This window comes from Alosa sapidissima, chromosome 1, assembly GCF_018492685.1.
Source record: "Alosa sapidissima isolate fAloSap1 chromosome 1, fAloSap1.pri, whole genome shotgun sequence".
Taxonomy (NCBI): domain Eukaryota; kingdom Metazoa; phylum Chordata; class Actinopteri; order Clupeiformes; family Clupeidae; genus Alosa; species Alosa sapidissima.
Genome location: NC_055957.1, coordinates 47187820 through 47197109, shown reverse-complemented (window position 1 = coordinate 47197109; position 9290 = coordinate 47187820). Strand labels below are relative to the sequence as shown.

The 9290-nt window shown below is 40.4% G+C and overlaps 1 long non-coding RNA gene across 1 annotated transcript; it reads left to right on the top strand.

Annotated features, from left to right (window-relative positions):
* Positions 1-7145: 7145 nt before the first annotated feature.
* LOC121708501 lies at positions 7146-7852 on the top strand. Its single transcript, XR_006031668.1, has 3 exons — positions 7146-7204; positions 7615-7704; positions 7824-7852. It is a non-coding gene; the product is annotated as an uncharacterized LOC121708501 (long non-coding RNA).
* Positions 7853-9290: the final 1438 nt, after the last annotated feature.

The window sequence follows — 9290 nt, the reverse complement described above, 5'->3', positions numbered from 1 at the left end:
TTATTGTTGTCTCTGAATAAACCAACAGAGATAAAAAGCAGAAAAGCAGAGCCTACCTTGAAAAGTTGGGCTGTCCTAGCCCAGGCTGGCAAATCATGTCAAAAGATTGATAGTGAGCAAACCAAAGATCCTTGATTAACGTTACTGCTTGGACTTCTGCATGCGTGGCAAGAATATGGGGTTGTCTCATAGCACTGTTTGATCTGACACAAACAACAATTGACTACTTTTACCACTGCTAGGTAATAATAAAAATAATGAAACGAGCATATGATCAACATTGAGCCAACTATATCTTCTTTTCCAGCCTTACTGTAGAAATGAAGTGGCCATGGGAACATAGTGCACCCCCATGGTTTCTAAATTTGTGCCATTCCAAAATACCTTTTTTTTTCTTTAGCAGCCAGTTGACAGTGAAGTAGGGAAAGGTCAATTTAGCAGAATCAGCACCTTAATTAATATCATTACCACCTGGGTCTGCTGTGAAAAAATGGTCCTTCGGCTCATATCCGTATCACAGGTTTGGGCCAAATCGGTGTTTTGTATTTTAAACGCATCTCCTGACTTCCAGTTGAGTTGCGGAAATTGGACCTGGGACAAATCTGTAAACCGGTGATAAAACAGCATTGCTAGCAGAGCTGAAACCTGTATCAGGAGCAGACCTGGCCCACAGTCAGATACCGTATGTCCGCTACAGGCGGATCTAATGGCTTTTATGCGGATCCGGCCCAAAGGAAATTGCTATCTGGGCAGGGATATCGGTGAACATTTGAGAAAGACCTTAGTTTGTCATCTAACGTCCATTATCAGTCATACTGATAACATTATTTTTCAAGCTGACGCAAATTAATAACATTCACACCGCATATTTAAATTACATTATAGGTAGGCTGTGAAGTCAAGTCAAGTCAAGTCGGCTTTTATTGTCAATTTCTTTACATGCACTGGTCATACAAAGAATTGAAATTTCGTTTCTTACTTTCCCATGCAGACATAGACATGCTTTAAATACAGACATAGACATACTATGGACATAGCCATAGACAATAAACATTAAATTAAAGTGCAAGACTGAAATATAGAACATGTATGTATCAAAATAGAAATATAGGACATATATAAAAAAAAATAAAAAAAAAATAGAGGTAGTTGTGTTGTATATTTCTATAGTCTTAACAGTTACATGAAGTTTAAACTTGTGCTTGTGTGACCTGTATATTTACATTGATATGCAGTATGCAGTAATTCAAGTATATCAGGCTTGATGTGAAGCAGCAACACGTTTGGCTGCGCAGTCACAGTGCAGTTCCACATGGCGGTGTTGGGGGGGGGGGGGGGGAGGGGGGGGTTTGGTAGACAGGATCCTAGTTTCCTAGGTTCCTGGTTGGCTGGTGGGTGGGGGGGGCTGTCAGTGATGGGAGAGTGGGTAGAGTGTTCAGCATCCTGATTGCTTGGTGGATGAAGCTACTTGCCAGTCTGGTGGTGCGGGAGCGGAGGCTCCTGTACCGCTTTCCAGAGGGCAGGAGGCTGAACAGTTCGTGTGCAGGGTGGGTTGTATCCTTGACAATCATTAGTGCTTTGCGGAGTTTATTGCACACATATGTTTAATTAATTGGTATTACTAGTGGTGTTGAGTGCCTGATTAGATGGAAAGGGAATGCCTACGTGAAGATGTTTGGCTGGGGTGGTCTGAGGTGGCATGTCCTCCCCCTTTCTCCAAGTACCCTGACATCCATCTCCCTGACATCATCACCCACCGTCACTGGATCAACCTGAAGCCCCTTATACATGGGACATGGCACAGCACCACTACGTTCTGAAAACACATGACTTTCAATAACTTGCATGGCACCAAGAAAGGTCTGCCTCTGTTCTGAACCTTCTGTTAATGTGACATCATTTATACTTGAGGCTGTACACATCCCTTTGTTTCTATTTTCTTTATTGATGTCACCCAAACTTCAACTTTCTGTATGCCCCTGAACTCACACAAATTGTAAATTGTGTGAGTTCAATTGTGCACTAGTGGTGTAGTCGAGTTAGTTAGTTGTAGTGGTGGGTATACTGTGAGCAACCCCAAATGTTATTAAATACATATCCTTGCCTATTTTAAATGGGTTTACTGTGTAGTCCTGTGTATCACGTAGACTATACCATACCACGGTCATTTAACTGCCTTGGTATTTAAGTCAGAGGCCATTGCTTAGTATTTAACTGTAGCCTACACAAAGATGTAGATGTTACAAGAATATTAATATCAGAATAATTATTGGTTGATACTAAATCAATATTGAATGTTTTTTTTTTATTTCTTTTGTGTGATCTATCATTCAGAATGCTGCAACATGACTGGTCTTCAATCAGCCAAAGAGGACACATCGTAACTCCTCTCCTAGTTACTCTCCATTGGCTCCCTACAGTAGACAGAATTAAATTTAAATCTCTCACTTTGGCCTATAGGACACTGACTGGATCTGCTCCTTGTTATTTTAATTCCAAGATGATCCAAGATATACATCCCCAACCGCCCACTGTGGTCTTCTGATGAGCTTCTGTTGTGTCGACCAGTCTTAAACGCTAGGTCAAATTCAAGACTCTTTTCCTCAGTGGTTCGACGTTGGTGGAATGAGTTGCCCAGTGCTCTTCGTTCTTGTGATAGTTTTTGGTCTTTTAAGCACTTCTTATACATTATGGTTTGTATGCAGTAGTACTGTTTTATTTTCATTATAGGCTGTTGATTAATTTGACATTGTTTATTATTGATATTCTCCTTAATGTAGTCTTACCATGTTATTATTATTATATTATTGATTGAATGGGCATTATTATTTATTATTGCTTTCCCCCCTCATTGTTTATTTAATTAGGCTATTGATTGATCCCTGTTTTAAGTATTATATTGTTTTGTATTTGTTACGGGTAACCATAACCATCATCATCATAATGTGGTATTTTCTTATGCACTTGAAACAAAGAATAAAAATGTTTCTTTAAACGTAGTACCGCTTTAAACACATCACACACTGAACAGCAAAGTAGCTTCCTGATTATGTGTAAAATGTTTACAGAGTATCCTGTCCTGATGTAGTAGGTCCATGTTCTCATATTTTTACAGCTGACATGAATGCTGCAGTATTACATTCTTGATTTATAATGGAGCACCCTCTCTGGTGAAAGACTAGCAAGCCTGTGGTAGAGGCATACGATTACAGACATATTGAGAGAGCCTATCAATGAGTTGTCAGTTTTCAATTTAGACATATTATTTTGAAATGATGTACGTCTACGGGAGGATTTACACATCACTGGCAAGACCTGATCAAATCATACTAATGCAAAATGCTTCTCCAGCAGTGCAATCGCAGGTAACAACGATACCTTAACGCATTTTCAGATACCGCTGTTCTGAGCATACTAAGCAAATTGGCCATTTGTAACTTTGAATCCCTCCTCACGTTAAGCTATGGTCCAATAATGTGTTCACTAAAACACAAGTAACGTTATTTGTCGGGCTGATTCATAAATGGGCATACCGAGGTTGTCGACCTAGCAGGCTAGGTGGCGTTTTTTGCCATTCGCAAAACTAAGCAAGAGTTAACGTTAATGAAACTTTACATCGCCTTCTCCAGTGACAAAGTGTATTCAAATGAAGTTGCAACGATGATGGCGGCAATCACTGGTTACGTTAAACCATTTGAAACAAGTAGGACTGTAAATGATGGTGACTATGGCTAACGTCACTTCGGATCAATATAGCAGAGCCCTTTTACTTTACCTATCAACTGGCTAATGCTAGCATGATGTAGCATGCTATGAGCTAATATACTTAGCATCTACGAAAGAACAGAACATATCTTTTTTCACAAAGAATCTGTCACAACTAACAACGATGTCTCTTACCAGCAACTACACAATGTATGACTATCAATATGTATTTAGTCAGACTGTGATAAGATATAGCCTAATGATAATAACAGCAACACTTATTTAGGTTAGATTATGTGTCGAAATCAGGTGTTAAAATAAGTGAGCGATGACGCGGTAGTGTCTGCAGCCTAGACGGTAAAACATAATGGACAAAGCGTCGTGTCTGCAGCCAGCCAGCTGTCAATCATAGGTGTAAACACGCCCTTTTAGATTTGTTAATATAACATTAAAAAAATTTATTTCAGCGAGAAAAGAAAAATTGTGTGTATTGAAGCATCTTGAAAACTATTTTTTCGAATAAAAAGTTGTTGATACAAAAATAGTTTTAGATGAGAAAAGTGACACGGAAAGTTGGCTACTTGGCCATTGAAATACATGGGGATGGGCGGAGTTACACATTGTACTGCAGCCAGCCACCAGGGGGCTCTGGACTAACGCTCGCATCACTCTTAACAGACGGCACACTGTCCAGTTCTATATATACAGTCTATGGAGGAGACAGTGACAGATCAAGAACAAAGCTATTTTTGTCTTTATTTGTTTCGTTGGAAAATACCATTTCAATGTCGGAATGTTAGGGAGACATGTGGCTTCTAGAAAATGGGCTCAAAACTTACATCGCTGGATGTAGGGCTAAGGGATTGGTCATATTCCGTGAAAATTTCTCCCATAGGAATACATACAGTAGACACTGGACCTCCCGCTAGACTCCTAAATGGGCGTGACAGCTTCGAACCCCACGTCACAACGTGCCAGAATTTACCCTCTTATGAATCGTCTCGCTTTATCAACCGTCTCTGGTTTTGTGGTGGCATTTCACGTCGCGATGTTTTGAAATGCGTCTAACAATCACGAGGGAACGATTTTGCAATGTAGGCATAACTAAGGGATGCAGTAACACCACCAACAACAACCAAAACTAGCCTACTCATTGTTTACATGTACATTAAATGTAACGTTTCATTGTGAATCAAATTAAAAGATTCCTCTTTGCAAACATTGGCATAGGCATATGGTGACAGATTAATTTAATAATGTTGCTGCGTCACGGTAAGCGCGAATGAAGTGGACACTTCTTAATGGGACTCACTGTATGGAAGTAGGCTAAGTAAAATAGAGATGTTTAAAATAAGATAAAGTTAGGATATGCCTGCTTGACAACGGCAGAGATAACTGGTCTTCATAGCAACCACTTAGCTGTGATTCATGTAGCTACAGTATGCATGCAATGTGATGCAAAGTATAGAAAGGTGATGAAATATACAGAGACAGGTCAAGAAATATAGCGCAATGAATAGAGTTCACTGAAGTTTTTCAATGGCGGCGGTGTGAACGTTTCATGCAGCCAGGCCTGCAATGACTAAATTTGCCTTCAAATAACTCGTAGATCATGTATTGTCCCGCTAAATGCAATTTATCTCTGCGAACTAAAACTTTATCCAATCAGTTCTTAAAGCCTCTGATTTTCAGCGCTTGATGTCCATAATGGAACAATCAGTTACCAACAAGTTCATCGTGGACACTACAACAACCTAAAGACGAAATGTTATCGCACTTCGACTCAAAAATGGACAATATTCAATCAAGTCTTGCAACGATCCATGGCTCTCTAACAACATTAGGCGATCATGTAGCGGAGCTTGAACTTAGAGTAGGCCTAAGCTCCAATGAGGACAACATAACTGACATACAGAAACGCATGAAGTTACTTGAGGGTAAAAATTCCTACCTGCGGAATAAATTGGATGATGTTGAAAACCAAAGCAGGGCATACAATCTTCGCTTCATTCGTGTTCCTGAAAAAGCCGAGGGTAATGACATCCGCGGATTCCTCGGCGGCCTAATCCACCAGTTTTTTGGCGAGGTGAACTTCCCGGTACCTCCAGCTCTCGAGCGGGTGCACCGCTTCCCTAAGCATCAGTTTCAGAACCAGAGGAATTCTGCTCCGCGGCCTATCCTGGTGAAACTCCTCAGTCTTCAGGATAAGTTTAAAATCCTATGACTTGCCCTTGAAAAAGAGGAACTCAAGTACAATGAGAACCATGTCCACATCTTCCCGGATTTCAGTGCCAGCCTTCTCCAAAAGCGTCGTGAGTTTGATGATGTCAAAAAAAAGAAACAACGTGAACTTGACATGGAATACTCCTTGCACTATCCTGCCACGCTCAAGATCATGTCTTATGGTAAATCGGTGCTTTGCAAGACCCCAGGGGAAGCTGAAATGTTTCTCCAGGAATTACAGCATTTACCTGAATGACGGACTGCTCCTGTCGTGCCTACAGTCCACTGATAACTTGTTTATTGGTTGTTGATGGATGTTTGTTTGTTTGCAGTAGGCCTAGCGTAGGTTAATCGGGATTTACTTGCCCATATTTTGAAGGTTAACATGATAAGGAAATGCCCCAGACTAGAATATCGTGACGTTTCTTTTCTCTCTCTTTCTTTTCCTTCATTCTCTCTGGCCTATAAAGTAGGATTAAAATGGATCCCGTGGTTGATAAACATTAGCCTAACATTTTTTTTTGGTAGCCTAGTGTCTTGTTGAGGCCTAGGCTACGACCAGGCTGTTTATCAACTTTTTGTGTCGGTTTCTTTCTGTTTTCCCCCCTCTCCTTACTTATAGCCTATGGGCTGTCTCGTTAGTTGTATGTAGCCTATAAAGCATTTCCAGTTTATACTTTTGCAGTCTGAGTCCGCATTTTTCTTGTTTTTTCTTATTCTCTTTTTCTCTACTTATTTCTAGGCTATGCCTTGGCTTGGCCAGTTTGTGTGTCTTGTGGTGTTTATGGATGTATATTTGCATTCTTATGCTCTGGCCCAGCGGCCAGTCTGTGACCGTGCGTGCTTGTGTGTGTGTGTGCGTGTGGGTATGCTCCTCTCTCCTTCCTTGCTCCCCCCCCCCCCTCTACCTTTTTTCCTGTCCCTGAATAATCAACATGGGAAAAGGTTTATTTGTCATCCACCTGAATATTAGGAGCTTGCCACATAAAATTGATCTCTTAAGGGCCTGGCTTGTCTATAATAAACCTAATGTCATCACACTGTCTGAGACCTGGCTGAATAGATAGATAGAAGAGATAGATAGATACTTTATTGATCCCCAGGGGGAAAAAAAAGTATCTATCTATCTTTTAATAATATTAATATTAGAGATATGGTTAACATTCTTAGTGCTAAAGACATTCCCCTCTCCTTGTATCTATTCCTCCAGCTCCACCATCTTGCCGAGTGCCAGGCAGCCGAGTCACTACCCCTCAACCTGGAGAAAACTGTTAAGGTAAAGACTGATCTCTGAAATAAAATTGAATACAGTGGCCCCATCTATATTAACACAGCAGTAGTCACTCTATTTCAAATCAACAGATTGCATCTGCATTACCATCTCAGATTTTCTGCATACTTCATACATTACTTTCAAAATCTCAGCCAAATATTTTGTCAGTTAAAACATCTGCATTCATGCAATATTGCCTGAAAAGTTCATTCATTATTATCAGATTGTATTGAAACACATTGATTTCAATGTCAATCCATTCATGGAGTTGATATAGATAGTGCATACCAAAATGTTGAAACATACAAATTCATGTCCAGTATGACCAGAGATTTGTTTTTGTTTGCCATTGTTTGGCCCTGTAGATCTCAGCCTACCATGGTTAACAGATCACAACCATTTATCTCCCTTAGCACCTCACCATGGGGCAGGACCGCAACACTCTTCACCACCTCAACTCCCTGCACCTGCACCCGCATTTAACATACAGAGAGTTACTCAAGGTAGGGACTGATCTCTGAAATATTAGTGAATAGAAAGGCCCCATGTGTATTATCAATGATGACTACCATTTAATACATTTTTCCCCCTCTCGCACACCGCCCACCTCACTATGGGCCAGGAATGGCAGTCCCTCCTCAACTCCCTTATAAGGTAGGCTTATTAGGTAGGCCTATTTACAACATAAATTGTCAATAGGCTATGCTGGCGACACAAATAAAATCTCCTTTGGAAATCAATGGCTTACGCCTTACAGTATCAAGCGGACTTAAACTGCCATATCATGGCGAAATGTTGTAATAAAATTCACGCAGCTCCATGAGTCAAGGAAAGCGCGAATGAAGTAGCCACTTCTAAATGGGACCCACTACACAGTAGCTTAAGGTGTGTTGCTAAAGCAGCCATAATGAAATGAAGGTGTCATTGTTTGGATACTTCACACACACGTGCTTTTTAATTTCACAGACTACAACTACCAAGCTGGAATCAAAGCACATCGATTCCCCTCTCACACCCTGCACACACTTAAAACAAAATAAACAGGTGTCTCAGTCTCACGCATGTATAGGCAAAACTGTATCAGACCGGTGTAACGTTGGTAAATCTTCCATTGCGCAGAATGATTTTGTAGCATGTGCAACAAATGACAGTCGAAAGATACAATTGCTGCTATCAATTTGCTTGGTATAACAGCATTTATAGTTTTCTACAAATGCAATCAATCAAATTGGCCTCCATCACTCAACCAACGCTAACGGTAACATTACCTAGGTCCTTATTGATATTATAAGATTAACGTACCTGCAGTAAAAACCTAGCCTGGGTGTTCTCATGCTGCCTTGCGCGCGATTTGATTCACGCTGCTAAGGCAGCCTGGAGACCATGGAGCAAATTTTCGCCTGAGATAGGGAACCAATCACAGAACAGGGGGGAAAGCAAGACGATGATGAGCTATGCACAGACGCATTTGATAGACATCCGTGGCACCCAATAAACGGATCTGGGCATTTTTTTCAAATATGAGAAAATGAACGTTTGGTTCCCAGACCACGTCTCATTGAGAAGTGGTGGCGCTAGCCAGGCTAGTAAAAACCAAGCATGTCCGATAAACATCCTCAGATTTATTTCGGCTTCAAGAAGAAATGGGAATTACATTTCATGTGAACATCGTCCTATCCTTATTAGACGTTCTCTGCGGTACAGTCCTTGTAGGAAGCGTCCATTGTTTTTCCAACCCACTTTTAACTTCCAACAAAATGACGTCTCACTGCAACAATGCGCCATCTAGTGGACAAACGACTACTTATCGCCAATACTGGAAATGCAGCCATGATGGAAAAAAAGGAGGGAAAAAAAAAACTTTGACAATCCCTATATGACCGCATAATAAGTCTATGTGCAGGATGAATAGTATAAAGATCAGTAGAATAACTATGTATAAATGTAATTACAGTAGGCCTATGTACATTTGTAAATAAATAGAAAACTATGGGTGAGAGGGATAAATTAATTTAATTTAATTTAATTTAATCGTAAAAGTAAATTGCATTCAATTAAATTGATATTAAAAATCTTTCCAGTAGGCTTT